At 39.7% G+C, this 17823-nt stretch overlaps 1 pseudogene; it reads left to right on the forward strand.

Annotated features, from left to right (window-relative positions):
* The first annotated feature begins 658 nt into the window (after positions 1-658).
* Positions 659-862, forward strand: LOC138086734 (U2 spliceosomal RNA; annotated as a pseudogene).
* The last annotated feature ends 16961 nt before the right edge of the window (positions 863-17823 follow it).

Genomic DNA, 17823 nt, shown 5'->3' on the forward strand with positions numbered 1-17823 from the left:
CATGGTACTACATTCCATGCCAAACCCACTAGAATATAATTCCTAGAGAGAATATGGATTGTGCATAGAGCACTGATACTCTATCAGATGTACTAAGGTTCTGTTGGGAAATTAATGCTAATAATATTGTTCCTTTTACAATCCATTTAAAGCATATGTCACGTTAAAACTTCTACCTTTATTATGTAGTTGCTATACTCCTGTGGGAATCTGCCTTTAAGAAAATATGCTCTTTATTTAAGAATTGACTTACATTTGAATATTCACCGTGCATTTATTTGCTGAATGTTTTTGAATATGTTTATCAATCCTTTAGGACTTTAGTTTTTGCACATGTAAATGGAACTATAACACCTACCTTGTAAAGTTTCTGTAGTATTTATATGGATAGTTCTAATAGGACAGTTGTTTTGCACATAATAAATGTTTTCTATATGATATATAGTTCCAGTATTGGCTATTTTATTAATAATATTGTAACTATAAAAAATCTTCTTGCAACTTGTTTTAGATTTTTTAAAATTTTTAATTGCTGGACTTTTAAATTCAAGCATGCATTATATATCTTGATTTAATTTTTAAAAATCAATACTTTATGTTTCAAAATATGTTCCTTGGTCAAATCTATTAAGGTGGACAGATAGAAACACATGATGGTATTGCATTTTGGCCTTTTGGACTAAGATCAAGTGTGGTATCTGTTCTCACCAGTTTAATATCTGATATGTCCTCTGTCTGAATACAGTATATTAAATTTCTAAATAGGTTTCAAATATGTACTGCTTCAGTCCATCTATCTTTTTTTTCCCTTGAGGATTCAGACTGGCTCTCCTGCTTCTGTTTTCTGTAGAGGAAAAACATATTTTTCTACAGATACACAGATAATAAAATTTACTGTTAACATTTTATTCAAGTGGGAACAGTACATTTAAATGTGTGCATTAATGGGGGGGCGGAAAAAAGAAGCACATGGTCAAATCGGAAAAGTAAGAAAGCATCAGATCATGAGGAATCTCATATGTCATGCTGACCATTTTGGATTTGATCCTGCAAGCCGTGGTCACCCATCAGGGATTTTGATCTGTGAGTGACGAGGCACAAACAGTGTCTAGGGAAAATGAGTGTGACACAGGACACAAAGGAGACAGGTAGGGAAAGTTAAACATTATTGCTCATGTAGAAGTTGATAATTCCCTCCATCGGAAGTGTGAAGGCAGGAAGAGACCTGCGAGGTCGCTACTAAGGAAGATAGAAAGTATTTGGTTAATGGATATGAGGGAGAAGAAAGAGACGAAAATAATTGTGGAGTTTTAAGCCTGAGTGATGAGGCTTGACAGCTTGACAGAAAAAGAGATTATCTAGAGGGCGACCTGGATATGGATAGGGAATCAGTTTGGATCTTGATCCTGTTTTACAAATTGTGAAAAAATGCGATAACAGGCAGATGTATTGACTCCTTTATACATAAATCAGTTGAATGAAAAATTTCAAGTACATTTAAATATAATTTCTTTAAAAATTCTACTGCTACCCATCCCTAATATTTTTTTTTTTTTTTTTACTCTTCAATTTTATTCTTTGATGTATCAAGGTTCTTAGTTGCAAGCAAAAGAAACTGTTTCTGGTTGACTTAAACAGGGAAAGAGTTTATTAAAGTAATGTTGATTTGCTCATAGAATGTCTGGGAAGATTGGAGATCCAGGCTCAGAATATGTTTAGAAACAAGGGATAATGAGCAGCAGCCACATCCATGGTCAAAATCATGCTAAGAACCAGCCTGTGAAGACACTGCTGTCCCCCTGTATAGTGTTGGATGCTGTGGCTTGTACTGTCACTGGTAATGGACAGAGAATGCCATCCCTGACTCTGATATCTTTGGAAATTTGAAGCTTCTGCTGCCATTGTTGCTCCCACATCCATAATAGGGTCTCCTCTATTCCTGCCTATTTGTATCACTAGGCTGTTACTCAAAGACCAGGGTAGAGACATCTGGTTGGGTAAGCCCATGTCTTGTCCCCTAGCTGAAAGATGTAAGGGTCTTGCTTTTCACTGTAAAGGAAGGGTCTTGCTTTTCAGCCTTATGGTGAGAGATGGACCCTGCCTCCCACCAAGATTCCTAAGAAGGAACATTCATAGTTATAGGAAGGACTTTCAGATACTTGGCAGCCAAAAAAAGCATATCAAACAAACTGAAGAACCAAAAACCAGTGTCTACAACACATGCCTGAAGTTATATTTTATATCACGAGAGCAGAGTATCTCTATAGAAATACTTTTTTTTCTTTCTTCTTCTTCTTCTTTTTTTTAGTTAGCTTCAAATACAGACACAGAATGTCCCAAGAATCAAAGCACTTGCAGTCATAGATAAAAAGGTCAGAAAATTGCCCGATATTTCATGGCTGGGGTTGCTCAAATTGCAGCCTATTCAGACTGAAACAGAGCACCATTTGACCTTTTCATGTGGCAAGATGTTGTATTAACAGAACTCCCTCTTTCTATGATTTTTATGCCCTTCCATCCTTTCCTCAGCTCCAAGAGGGAAAAAAATGAAGACAAAACATGTGGTTTGAAATTTCAGGTTGAGGGTGAACTGATTCAAAATTTGAATTTAGGGAGGAAAGACTTTTGTCTTGTGTATCTGAGTAGAACATTGGACTGGGACTCAGAAAGCTCAAATCCCAATGTTGGGCAAGTCCTTTCCTCTCTCTCGACTCTCAATTCCTCCTTGATGGAGTCCTTGGATTTGGACTCAGGAAGAACCAGATTTGAACTCCCATTTACTGATTGGTGTAAACTTGGGACTATCATGCTCTTAGCTTCATTTGTTTTCATAGAAGGAATGGAAATATAATAGTACCTTCCTCATAAATGTATTCTGTGAATTAAGTAAAGCAAGATTTATGAAACTTCAGGATAAGATAGGATGGTTGTACCCCAGATGGTCTCTAATGACTTCCTAGGTTTTGGAGAATCTGTTTCATTATAGTTTGCAGAGTGATCCATACTGTTTGTGCATATGTGCTTCTTACAGTGCATATATCCTAAAGTGGGTTTTAGAGGAACAGGTATTCTCAGAAAGAATAAAAGAGAAAATTTCATTTCTTCTTTTCTCTATTCCATGATCTATAAATAGTTTCTTTTGAAATACTCTGAACGATACTCAGATGATAACTATGTTACATATTTAATACCCTTGAGAATCTGTGATCCAAATGAGGAAACCAGAAAGACAAAGTTCTACGTTTATATGGGTTGAAATATAAAATAACCATTCAAGGCAGTGTCATGAGGAAAGAGGGGGTGAAGAGGGAAGGGAATGGGTTACACTGAGCAGGGTAGACAGGGCCAGCTTCTTGGAATTCTAGAATTATTCCTTAACAAATGTAGTTGAATTTATAATTTGTGTCAGAGCATACTTTCTTAAACCTGCCAGATTTGAGATGTTTATATCCCTCCAAGCATTGGGGAAAATGGCTGGTGTGATGGTTTTAAAGGCTATCAGCAAAATCTTTGACATGTTTCCCATCAAAAGATGGGACCTGATTCTCCTCCCTTTGAACATGCATTGTTTGGCTCTAGTGACTTCATTTTAATGAGGTGAATGACTTTGTTGATTTCTCAGTCTATTAGAAAAGGCAATTCAGCTTCCTGACAGATTCTCCCTCTTTTGGGATGATTACCCTGGAAACATTTATATGGTGCAAAACTATATGAAGCCATTGTATTTATTTTTAATGAATGGATGAATATAGTTATTCATTGTTTTTCTCCACCCAGTAAAATGTAAACTCTGTTAGATCAGGTGTTTCATCTTATGCTCCATCCAACATCTAGCTCAGGCCTGACACTCAGGTGCTTAGTGGGTATTTGCTGAATAAATGACTATGTGGTTGGGTAGATAGAAAGTTCTAGAGGCCAGAGTGACAGAGGTTTGAATACCATTAGCATGTAGATGGTAAGCAATAAACGTAGAGCAGATAATCAGGGAATAGTAGATAATCAGAGGATAGTGTACGGATGAGGAGCAGGGACTGGACTCATCAGATGTCTTGTGATCTCACCAGCTTTCTCATAACTTGACTTAACAAAATCTCTTCTTTCACTTTAGAAGACAGCAGAGTGCTATGCTTGAGAGCAGGGATGCCGAAATCATACTGCCTGGGTTTGAATTCAAATTCTATAACTATACTATGTGATCTTAAGTGAAAGTGGAAAGTTGCTCAGTTGTGTCTGAGTCTTGGTGACCCCACGAACTATACAGTCCGTGGAATTCTCTAGGCCAGAATACTGGAGTGGGTAGCCATTCCCTTCTCCAGGGGATCTTCCCACCCTAGGGATAGAACCCAGGTCTCCCACATTGCAGGTGGATTCTTTACCAGCTGAGCCACAAGGGAAGCCCAAAAATACTGGAGTGGGTAGCCTATCCGTTCTCCAGGGGATCTTCCTGACCCAGGAATCCAATCGGAGTCTCCTGCATTGCAGGTGAATTCTTGACCAACTAAGCTATCAGGGAAACCCACATGTGAATCCTTTCTCCAGAGGATCTTTCCAACCCAGGGATTGAACCCAGGTCTCCCACATTACAGGTAGATTCTTTACCAGTTGAGCCACCAGGGAAGCCCATGTGATCTTAACCCAGCCCTTTAACCTTAATGAGTCTCTGAATTTCTTTGTATCAATGGAACTAATGATAGTACCTAGCACATAGGGACTTTTCTTTATATAGGACTTGTAAGAGTTGATATAGATTATAGCCTAAAATCCTATAAGCCTTAAATAAAAATTGGTTATTATTAATATTGTTGTTGTTTAGTTGCTAAGTTGTGTCCAACTCTTTTGCAACCCCATGGACTGTAGCCCTCCAGGCTCCCTTGTCCATGGGATTTCCTAGGCAAGAATACTGGAGTGTGTTGCCATTTCCTTCTCCAGGGGATCTTCTAGACCCAGAGGTTGAATATCTCCTGCTTGGCAGATGGATTTTTTTTTTGTTACCACTGAACTACCTGGGATGCCCATTATTATTATTATTCCTATTATTAAGCATAAAGACATTGACCTAAGGGAAAGACTATAGTAAAAATACAGACATTTGTATAGTAATTTATACTTTCTGAGGTGCTTTTTCATTTGTCAACTCATTCAGTTTTCGCAACTGAGCATATAGGACATCATTATCTCTACTATTTTTTAAGAATTAATAAATGGAAAAACTTGGGCAAGAACCCAGATGATATATTTCTCAAGTCCACTGGCCTTTCAGAATGAGGAATCAGAAGGAGAATATCAAGTACAAAGATTTAGAACTGACATTCACCCATCTTGGATAAAAGTGATTTACCCCTGGAACAGTTTGGTGCCAAGCCTTTGAATTATATATATCCTAAAAATTTCCAGCATTTAGTGGAAGAACATCACTCTGCCGTGGTTTGTTTGGACTGCAACACTGGAGCAGTTGAAATTAATCTTTTTTATTCCTTCATTCAACAGGTACTTGTAGAGCTTTGTGCTAGGCACTATGTGGGATACAGAGAAGTACAATTTATAGATTCTGACCTTTAAGTTTTCATTGCTTAGTTGAGATGAGGGGAGGGTAAAGACACATAGTCTGAAGCCATAGCTTGATAGAGCAGAGTCTAAACTTTGAGTCTATGTGTTTGAAGTTTAGGGAAAGTTATATGAAATATGGGCCATATTTCCTCTTAATCAAGCAAGCATCACTTGGCAGATAAGCTATTAATCATTGCTTTCTTGTCATGAACTGACTTGTTCAGCATGGGGAGGAGATTGCTCAAGGTACTAGAGACTTTTTCTCATCATGTATTATGACATATAGTTCCTGCGTGTGAGACAGGAAGGTGGGCAGACAACAAGACCAGGTGAGCCCATCCCCAGGTCACTGCTTCCAAACCTCATTTTGACTTTCAGGGGCAGAAGAAAGGCAGTTAATTCCTTGCTTTAACAAACATTGACTGACTGCCTCCTTTGAATTGAGGCACTGTGATACATGCTGGAAAGATCAGCACGAGAATAAGGGATTGTTCCTGTCTTCACGGGGCTCATAGTGCAGAGGCAACATTATAGAATCATAGCACTGCTCTTTTATAACATTTTTCTTTATTTTTAATTGGGGGATAATTGCTTACAATGTTGTATTGGTTTCTGCCACATATCATCATGAAACAGCCATAGCTATACACATGTCGCCTCTCTCTTGCACCTTCTTCCCACCCCATCCCACCTCTCTAGGCTGTCACAGAGCACTGCTCTTGAGTCACACTGCCTGTGCTTGTGTTAAGTTTCTACCACTTAGCAGCTGTGAGACCTTGGGCAAATAAGTTAATTGCTCTGTGTCTTGATTTCCCAGCTTAGGAAATGGGTGTAATCATGGTGAGAATTTTTAAAAAATCAATTATTTATTTTTGGCTGTGTTGAGTCTTCGTGGCTGCATGTGGTTTTCTCTAGTTGCGGTGAGCTGGGACTAGTCTCTAGTTGCGGTGTGTGCTAGCTTCTCACTGTAGCGGCTTTTCTTGTTGCAGAGCACAGGCTTTAGGGTATGTGGGCTTTGGTATTTGCACCCTGTGGGCTCCGTAGTTGCTGCACATGGGCCTAATAGTTGTGGTGTGCAGGCTCAATAGTTGTGGACATGGGCTTATTTGCCTCATGGCATGTGGAATCTTCCCACACCAGGGATTGAACCTATATCCCCTGTATGGCAGGTGGATGCTTAACCACTGGACCACCAGGGAAATCCAATGGTGAGATTAAATGAGCTAGTCCATGTATCCTGTAGCACTATGCCAGGCATGTAATAAGTATGTAATAAACATTAGCTGTTATTATTCAGTTCAGTTCAGTCTCTCAGTCATATCCAACTCTTTGCGACCCCATGAATCACAGCACGCCAGGCCTCTCTGTCCATCACCAACTCTTGGAGTTCACCCAAACTCATGTCCATTGAGTCGGTGATGCCATCCAGCCATCTCATCCTCTGTTGTCCCCTTCTCCTCCTGCCCCCCAATCCCTCCCAGCATCAGAGTCTTTTCCAATGAGTCAACTCTTTGCATGAGGTGGCCAAAGTATTGGAGTTTCAGCTTTAGCATCAGTCCTTCCAATGAACACCCAGGACTGATCTCTTTTAGAATGGACTGGTTGGATCTCCTTGCAGTCCAAGGGGCTCCCAAGAGTCTTCTCCAACACCACAGTTCAAAAGCATCAATTCTTCGGTGCTCAGCTTTCTTCACAGTCCAACTCTCACATCCATACATGACCACTGGAAAAAACCATAGCCTTGACTAGATGGACCTTTGTTGGCAAAGTAATGTCCCTGCTTTTTAATATGCTATCTAAGTTGGTCATAACTTTCTTTCCAAGGAGTAAGCATCTTTTAAGTTCGTGGCTGCAGTCACCATCTGCAGTGATTTTGGAGCCCCCCAAAATAAAGTCTGACACTGTTTCCACTGTTTCCCCATCTATTTCCCATGAAGTGATGGGATATATATATATTTTGAAGTGATGCGATATTACTAGTATACAAAAGTATAGAGTGGTTTCACTTCCACTTAGGATAAAAAGTTGGAAAGAACATCACCCGCATTCTAAGACTGAGAAAAATTCAGCTCCACATTCTAAGACTGAGAAAAATTCAGCCAACTACAAAATCAGAGCTTGTTTTTTGACCTATTACAGAGCTGAGGTCACAGAGCAAGCAAATTCTGTAATGGAAGAGATTTCTCCAAGGAGAAATTGGACCAGTGGACTGTGACATTTTCTGTGACAGAAAACAAGAGAGGATGCTGCCATACAGATGAGTGAGGAGACATTTTGTGAGCATTTAGCTGAATATGGGCTAGGATGAAATAAGAGAAATTGTGGACTTCCTTATATGAGAGGAGTCTGGACCCTTCTCAGGCTCTCTTCTATAAATCTTCACCAGGGGTTTACAAGGAAGTCTGGGATCAGTTCAAGAGACTAGAGAAATCCATCTTCACTAAGGCAGATATGGAGGAGGAGATTAGCCCCAGTGAGAAAGGTACAAAATCCTGCTTCCCAGAACCATATGTCCTACAGAGCAAAAGATTTAAACTGCTGTGAAAGGGCAGCATTGTGTAACGCTCGGGAATAGCTGAGGAGCCATTATTGCTCAGGTCTAAGTGCATGACCCCATTGCTAGCCTCTCCTGATTTACATTTGCTAAATTAATTCAATCCCTGACACTAATGATCTGACCAAAGAAGTGGCAGGCCTGCTTCCAAGCATGAGTGCTATTAATCTCATTGCTCTATGTAACATATCTGACATTTGGTAAATAATTATGACTAATTTTAATAATCAGTCATAATAGCAAATAAGAAACCCATTATTGAGAGAAAAAACAATCAGCAGAGTCAGACTCAAAGATGACTAAGATGTTAGAACAATCATTCAGGAACTTTAAAACAATTATAGTTAATGTTAAAGCATCTAGTGGAAAAGGTGGATAATGTATATGAACAGATAGGAAATTTCAGTGGAGAGGTGAAAACTGCAAGAAAGAGTCTCGTGGAAATGCCATACACACACCCACACACACACACCAGAAATAAAGAATTCTTTTGATGGGCTCAGTAGTAGACTTGACCCAGCTGAGGAAATAATCAATGACCTTGAAGATAGGTCAATAGGAATTACTCAAATTGTAGCACAGTGAGAAAAAAGTAACAATATCCAAAAGCTATGAAAGAACATCAAATGTTTTGACTTTTATAATTGGAAAATGCAGAGAGAGAAGAGAAATATTTGAAAATATAAGACTGAGAATATTCTCAAAATAATTAAAGGTACCAAATAAAGATCTAGGAAGCTCAGAAATCTCAAGTGAAAATATCTTTCAAGATTGAAGGTAAAACACATTTTTTCCGCAAATACTCAGCATCTGAAAGAATTTATTACTAGTAGACCTCTGCTACAAAAGATGTTAAAAAATATTCAGGATAAGTAATATGATATCAGACAGAAACTTGAAAAAATGAAAACAATAAAAATGAAGGTAAATATAAATTTTATTTCTTATTCTCTCTAAAGATAACTGTCTAAAGTAAATATGATAATAATGTATTTTGAAGTGTAATGTATATAAAAATAAAATGTATAACAACAACATCACAATGAATGGGAGGGAGAAGTTGGAAAGAGGTTATTGTAAGAGTCTTATTCTACGTAAGTTAATATATAATATTTAAAGCTAGACATAAATCCTGCAGCAGTAACTAAAAATATTATAAAGAGGTATAAGTAATGAACAATTAGTAGGGGTAAAAGAATTAAAGAAAATAGTCAATACAAAAATAGAAATATGTAAAAGTTAAGATTATTTGGAGGAAATGGTGAGAAGTCTGGTAAAGATGTTGGAAAGATGTATCTGGGAAAGATGTATGAAAGTATGATGTGAGCAGAGAGTGTAACAGAAGTTTGAAAACAAGGCATCTAAGAGCTTGATTATGAACAGCTTTATAAAGTAGTCTAGACTAGTGATGTGTGTGTCATAAGCTGTTTCAGTAGTATTCAACTCTGTGATCTCATGAACTGTAACCTTCCAGGCTCCTGTGTCCATGAGAATCTCCAGACAAGAATGCTAGAGTGGGTTGCCATGCCTCCCTCCAGGGGATTTTCCTGACCCAGGGATTGAACCTGCATCTCCTGTATCTCCCGCACTGCAGGCGGATTCTTTATGGCTGAGCCACCAGGGAAGCCCTAGATTAGTGATATTGACTATTTAAGAAAGTAAGGTTTTTTCCATCAATTTTAATAAAATAAGCGTTTTCACCTAAGATGATTTCGTGGAGCTTTTCTCGTTTTGAAATTTTATTTATTTTTAATTTTTTGGCTGTATTTGGGTCCTCATTGCTTTTTTTTTTTTTTTTTTTTGCACAAGCTTTCTCTAATTGTGGAGCATGGGGGCTACTGTTTGTGGGGCTCTGGCCTCGCATTGAGGTGGCTTCTCTTGTTGCAGTGCATAGGCTTAGGCACGTGGGCTTCAGGAGTTGCGGCTTGTGGGCCCTAGGACACTCCGGCTCCATTACTTGGGGTATGTGGGCTCAGTAGTTGCGGCCTGTGGGTTCTAGAGTGGGCTCAGCAGTTGTGGTGCACGGACCTAGCTTTCTGTGGCATGAGAAATCTTCCTGGACCAGGGATCTAACCTGTGTCCTCAGTACTGGCAGGTGGACTCTTACCCACTGCACCTCCAGGGAAGTCTAGACACAATTTCTTTAAATGATAAATTTTGCTTCTGATAAGTTTGTGAGGTTCACAAAGATGCCTGAATGTCATTTTCTTAAGGAGGGCAAGTTAATTCATTTCAGACTTTTGAAGGAAGGGTAGCTTAATCACATGTATGAGGCTTGTTTTCAAATAACCTGATTTATGTTAAACATCTCTTTTTTGCTTCTTCATGGAAGGCTGTGTTCCAGTCCATCACAGGTGTGTACATTGTTTTATATGAATTATGTTTGGTTGGAAATAAGTAATTCAGAACTAAATGCTTTTTATTTAGAACTAATTATTTATCATTATTTTTAATCTTACATAAAAATAAAGATGTTTTTTATTTCAAGGTTGAAGTGATAAGATATTTGTTATAGAAAAGAAGATTGAAAACCTAAAAAAATAGAAACTCAGTCATTATATTTAAAGAAAATCTGTTGCTTTTCTTATATACATTTTTCCAGTTCCTTTCTTGTTATATGGCACAATATTCCAAGCCAAATTGTTTGGGTGGGATGGATATAACTCGGGGCTTGAAGGACAGTTTCTGAAGGGCATAGGCCATTCAGCATATCCTACTCATGTGGTTAGGGCTTCCAAGGGGGTGCTAGTGGTAAAGAATCTGCCTGCCAATGCAGGAGACGCAAGAAATGCAGGTTCAATCCATAGGGCAGGAATATCCCCTGGAGTAAGAAATGACAAACCTACTCCAGAATTCTTACCTGGAAAATTCCATGGGCAAAAGAGCCTGGCATGCGTACAGTCCATGAGGTTGCAAAAAGTCAGACAAGCTGAGCGGCTGAGCGACTGGGCAGCCCCATAGTCACAGTGATTGACTCTAGGATGTGCACGTAATTCAGGAGAGACCAATTAAGAGAAGACAAAATTCTGTGATTTTAAGTTATCCAGTGAGCAGATTCTTTTCATGTAAACATGAATGTTCTGGCACTACTAGGGAAAAATATGTTTGAAAAGTCAACCCCACTTCTGAGGTTAAAAATAAAATCAAGAAATGGTGAGAGTCTGGGATCACATTGAGACTTGGGTAGAAACTCTCCTGCAAGTTGATCAGTCAGTAGCCTAATTTATCCCCTTTTAAAATTTAACCCGATTGGTATGGCTTTGCAACTGAAAGCATCCTGTGTGTGCAACTAGCAGTTTCAATTAATTGGATCTTCATTCTGTCTTCTTTTCCTTGTTCAAACTCCTTACACATTTTTAATCCCTCCCTTCACTCTTCTTGGACATCATTTCTAGCCTTCTTTTGGATAAAAGGTCAGTGGTCTCCCCATTTTCTCACAGGTATCACTTATTCCAATTGACATTTACACTTGAGTAAACGTAAACTTCTCTGACCTTTTTTAAAAGCAAGATTTTTAAAGAGATATTTTCTCTGTTTTAAAACAGTACGTTATTGTTGCTTTTCTTTGTAAAAGGCCACATTGCTCCTTCCAGACTTTTTGGATACTTTGTCTACCCATTTGGATTTTCTTTTCCTTCTTTAAAATGGGGGTCTGCTCCTTCTCTTTCTTTCTTCCCCAGTGTGGGATGCAGGTGTTTTGTAGACACATGGGAGCCACTTAACAATAAGTTTAAAAAATATTTAGTCATTTCTATACACCATTCTTAGTCATGTGAAATAAATATGGGAATATATCAGCCCTTAAATATTCCATCTAGTGTTGAAATGGAAAACAACAGATGTAGGTATTAGAATGGGAGAAAATACTGCTAGATAGAAGTCTAAAGTCTAGCCTAGTTCAAATATTTTTTTCAGTTTGAGAAAGATATGCTTAGCCCTTCTCCTGGCTAAATTTTGGTAATCCATCTGCAAAAGATGATTAAGACATAGATTCAGAGTTCATCTCTCAAGGTTGATACCAAGAATATTTTCAGTCAATCTGTCTGTAAGTGATTTCAAATTCCTCTTGCCATTTGGGGATAGTGTTTCTCACTTGACCTCTTGTTCGTGGTTCAACTCCATCCAGCACTTCCTATAGCCCCCTCTCTTTCTATGGCATCTTAGGTTGTATCTCCTCCAGGCACCATGCCCTCCATATGCTTTATTCCCATTATCTCATTAAGTCTTACAATGACTCTAAAAGACGTGTTAAAGATGAGCATTATCAAACTATATGAGGAAATCTAAGTTTGGAGGTGTCTTGGTGCCTGGTACACCTAGACTCATGAGTGGTAGAGCTGAGGTCCACACTATTTGTCCAAGACTAGAACCCACATGGTTTCATTGAGTTAGACAAGGCTGTGGTCCATGTGATCAGTTTGATTAGTTTTCTGTGAATGTGGTTTTCATTCTGTTTGCCCTCTGAAGATAAGGATAAGAGGCTTATGGAAGTTTCCTGATGGGAGAGACTGACTGTTGGGGAAACTGGGTCTTGTTCTGATGGACGGAGCCATGCTGAGTCCATGCCTGTGTGGGACATTTTGAAGGAGGTTGCCATTAACTTCATTACCTCCGCCACAGTTTGGCCTCAGGGCAAACAGGTCAAACAACAGGGCAGGAACACAGCCCCACCCATCAACAGAAAATTGAATTAAAGATTTACTGAGCATGAACTGTGGTGGAGGTAATGAAGATAATGGCTACCTCCTTCAAAAGGTCCCCTGGATGCACTGCCAGACTCAGTGCCCACGACCTTGCAGTAGGTCACTGTGGACTCACACCTCTGCCAGGGACTCTTGTATACTCACAGGCAAGTCTGGGTCCGTCTCTTGTGGGTCACTGCTCCTTTCTCCTGGACGCTGGTACCCATAACGTTTTGTTTGTGCCCTCCAAGAGTCTGTTTCCCAGTCCTGTGTAAGTTCCATAATCAAAACCCACTGGAAACAGTGAGAGACTATCTTTTTGGGCTCCAAAATCACTGCAGATGATTTTGACTGCACCTATGAAATTAAAAGACACTTGCTCCTTGGAAGAAAAGCTATGACCAACCTAGACAGCATATTAATAGCAGAGACATTACTTTGCCAACAAAGGTCCCTCTATACAAAGCTGTGGTTTTTCCAGTAGTCTTTTATGAAAGTGAGAGTTGGACTATAAAGAAAGCTGAGCAGTGAAGAATTGATGCTTTTGAACTGTGGTGTTGGAGAAGACTCTTGAGAGACCCTTGGATTGCAAAGTGATCAAACCAGTCCATCCTAAAGGAAATCAGTCCTGAATATTCATTGGAAGGAGTGATGTTCAAGCTGAAACTCCAGTATTTTGGCCACCTAATGCGAAGAACTGACTCATTTGAAAAGACCTTGATGCTGGGAAAGGTTGAAGGAGAGAGGAGAAGGGGACAACAAAGGTTGAGATGGTTGGATGGCATCACTGACTCAATAGACATGAGTTAGAGTAAGCTCTGGGAGTTGGTGATGGACAGGGAAGCCTGGCGTGCAGTGGTCCCTGGGGTTGCAAAGAGTCAGACACAACTGAGCAAATGAACTGAATTGAACTGAAGAATCCATATGCTAACTGTGGTTGAGGACTCCCTTCACTTACACTGAGGGTCCGAGGCTGATAAGGCAGATGACTCAGAATGAATATATAAACATTTCACATGGGATTAATTCATAAGGCAGAGGCCAATCTCCCTTGGATTGACTTCATGCTGCTTTGGTAGTCCACTGGGGAAACAGCAGGGTGGGAGCCTGGTACTCCTATGATGGCAATCTGCTGGGGTTAGCTCCTCCTGGTGTGTTATTTTCCATCAAAAACTCATTGAGTTTTTGGGAAACTATAGAGTCTCCCCGAGTGTTTCCTTTAATGTTTTAAATATCTTTTCCCTAACGTTCAGTTCAGTCACTCAGTTGTGTTCAAATCTTTGCAACCTCATGGATTGCAGCATGCCAGGCTTCCCTGTCCATCAGCAACTCCCAGAGCTTACTCAAATACATGTCCATCGAGTAGGTGATGTCATCCAACCATCTCATCCTCTGTCATCCACTTCTCCTCCCATCTTCAATCTTTCCCAGCATCAGGGTCTTTTCCAGTGAGTCAGTTTTTTTTGCATCAGGTGGCCAAAGTACTGGAGGTTCAGCTTCAGCACCAGTCCTTCCAATGAGTATTCAGGACTGATTTCCTTTAGGATTGACTGGTTGGATCTCCTTGCAGTCCAAGAGACTCTCAAGGGTCTTCTCTAACATCACAGTTCAAAAGCATCTATTCTTTGATACTCAGCTTTCTTTATGGTCCAGTTCTCACATCCATACATGACACTGGAAAAACCATAGATTTGATTAGTTGGACCTTTGTTAGCAAAGTAATGTCTCTGCTTTTTAATATGCTCTATAGGTTGGTTATAGCTTTTCTTCAAGGAGTAAGCATCTTTTAATTTCATGGCTGCAGTCATCATCTGCAGTGATTTTGGAGCCCCCCAAGATAAAGTCTGTCGCTGTTTTCATTGTCTCCCCATCTATTTACCATGAAGTGATGAGACTGGATGCCATGATCTTAGTTTCCTGTATGTTGAGCTTTAAGCCAACTTTTTCATTCTCCTCTTTCACTTTCATCAAGAGGCTCTTTAGTTCTTCTTTGCTTTCTGCCATAAGGGTGGTGTCATCTGCATATCTGAGGTTATTGATCCTGGAAATCTTTATTCCAGCTTGTGCATTTTGCATAATGTACTCTGCATATAAGTTAAATAAGCAGGGTGACAATATACAGCCTTGACATACTCCCTTCCCAATTTGGAACCAATCTGTTGTTCCATGTCCATTTCTAACTGATGCTTCTTGACCTGCATACAGATTTCTCAGGAGGTGGGTAAGGTGGTCTGGTATTCCCATCTCTTTAAGAATATTGCATGATTTGTCATGATCCACACAGTCAAAGGCTTTAGCATAGTCAGTGAAGCAGATTTTTTTTGGAATTTCCTTGCTTTTTCTATGATCCAGCCTATGTTGGCAATTTGATCTCTGGTTCCTTTGCCTTTTCTAAATCCAGCTTGTACATCTGTAAGTTCTCATTCAAGTACTGCTGAAGCCTAGCCTGAAGGATTTTGAGCAAAATCTTGCTGTCATGTGAAGTGAGTGCAGTTGTATGGTAATTTGAACCTACTTTGGCAGTGCTTTTCTTTGGGATTGGAATGAAAACTGACCTTTTCCAGTCCTGTGGCCACTGCTGAGTTATCCAAATTTGCTGGCATATTGAGTGCAGCACTTTTACAACATCATCTTTTATGATTTGAAATAGCTTAACTGGAATTCCGTCACCTCTACTAGCTTTGTTCATAGTGGTGCTTCCTAAGGCCCACTTGACTTCACACTTCAGGATATCTGGCTCTAGGTGACTGATCACACCCTCGTGATGATCTTGGTCATGAAGATCTTTTTTGTACAGTTCTTCTGTGTATTCTTGCCACCTCTTCTTACTATCTTCTGCTTCTGTTAGGTCCATACCATTTCTGTCCTATATTGTGCCCATCATTGCATGAAATGTTCCCTTGGTATCTAATTTTCTTGAAGAGATCTCTAGTCTTTCCCATTCTATTGTCTTCCTCTATTTCTTTGCATTGATCACCAAGGAAGGCTTTCTCATCTCTCCTTGCTGTTCTTTGGAACTGCATTCAAATGGGTATATCTTTCCTTTTCTCCTTTGCCTTTCTCTTCTCTTCTTTTCACACCAATTTGTAAGCCCTCCTCAGACAACCATTTTGCCTTTTTGCATTTCTTTTTCTTGGGGATGGTCTTGATCCCTGTCTCCTGTACAATGTCACGAACCTCTATCCATAGTTATTTAGGCACTCTGTCTATCAGGTCTAATTCTTTGAATCTATTTCTCACTTAATCATAAGGGATTTGATTTAGGTCATACCTGAATGGTCTAGTGGTTTTCCCTACTTTCTTCAATTTAAGTCTGAATTTGGCAATAAAGAATTTGAGCTGAGCCATAGTCAGCCCCCGGTCTTGTTTTGGCTGATGGTATAGAGTTTCTCCATCTTTGGCTGCAAAGAATACAAGCAACCTGATTTAGGCATTGACTATCTGGTGATGTCCATTTGTAGAGTCTTCTCTTGTGTTGTTGGAAGAGGGTGTTTGCTATGACCAGTGTGTTCTCTTGGTAAAACTCTGTTAGGCTTTGCCCTGCTTCATTTTGTACTCTAAGGCCAACTTTGCCTGTTACTCCAGGTATGTCTTGACTTCCTACTTTTACATTCCAGTCCCCTATAATGAAAAGGACATCTTTTTTTGGTGTTTGTTCTGGAAGGTCTTATTGGTCTTCATAAAATTGTTCAACTTCAGGATTACTGGTCAGGGCATGAACTTGGATTACTGTGATACTGAATGGTTTGCCTTGGAAATGAATAGATCATTCTGTAGTTTTTGAGATTGCATCCAAGTATTGCATTTTGGACTCTTTTGTTGACTATGATGGCTACTCCATTTCTTCTAAGGGAGTCTTGCCCACAGTAGTAGATATGATGGTATCTGTGTTAAATTCACCCATTCCAGTCCATTTTAGTTCACTGATTCCTAAAATATCGATGTTCACTCTTCCCATCTCCTATTTAACCACTTCCAATTTACCTTGACTCATGGACCTAACATTCCAGGTTCCTATGCAGTATTGTTCTTTACAGCATTGGACCTTGCTTCCATCACCAATCACATCCACAACTTGGTGTTGTTTTTTCTTTGGCTCTATCTCTTCATTATTTCTGGAGTTATTTCCCCACTGTTCTCCAGTAGCATATTGGGCACCTACTGACCTGAGGAGTTAATATTTCAGTGTCTTATCTTTTTCCTTTTCATACTGTTGTTGGGGTTCTCAAGGCAGGAATATTGAAGTGGTTTTCCATTCCCTTCTCCTGTGGACCACGTTTTGTCAGAAGTCTCCACCATGTCCCTTCTGTCTTGGGTTACTCTGCATGACATGGCTTATAGTTTCATTGAGTTAGACAAGGCTGTTGTCCATGTGATCAGTTTGAATAGTTTTCTGTCATTTCCCTAATGTTACATCCTTTTATTTATAAGGTCTGTTGCTCCCAGATACTATAAACTTCAAACTGAGATACTTCATATATCCAGAAGTATTACCAACAAATCATTCAGAATAAAAACCAACTTGAGCATCAGACTGTTATTGAGAGAAGGGGCTCCCCAAGCAACTAACCTAGTGTTCCCAGGAACCTGTAACCTCTACTTTTTTTCTTATTTTGGGGTTATTTTGATTTTTATTTTCTTTCCTTTATACTCAAGTTCAGTTCAGTTCAGTTCAGTTCAGTTGCTCAGTCGTGTCCGACTGTTTGAGACCCCATGAATTGCAGCACGCCAGGCCTCCCTGTCCATCACCATCTCCCGGAGTTCACTCAGACTCACGTCCATCGAGTCCATGATGCCATCCAGCCATCTCATCCTCTGTCGTCCCCTTCTCCTTCTGCCCCCAACCTCTCCCAGCATCAGAGTCTTTTCCAATGAGTCAACTCTCCGCATGAGGTGGCCAAAGTACTGGAACTTCAGCTTTAACATCATTCCTTCCAAAGAAATCCCAGGGTTGATCTCCTTCAGAATGGACTGGTTGGAACTCCTTGCAGTCCAAGGGACCCTCAAGAGTCTTCTCCAACACCACAGTTCAAATGCATC

Source organism: Capricornis sumatraensis, chromosome 9 (genome assembly GCF_032405125.1).
Source record: "Capricornis sumatraensis isolate serow.1 chromosome 9, serow.2, whole genome shotgun sequence".
Taxonomy (NCBI): domain Eukaryota; kingdom Metazoa; phylum Chordata; class Mammalia; order Artiodactyla; family Bovidae; genus Capricornis; species Capricornis sumatraensis.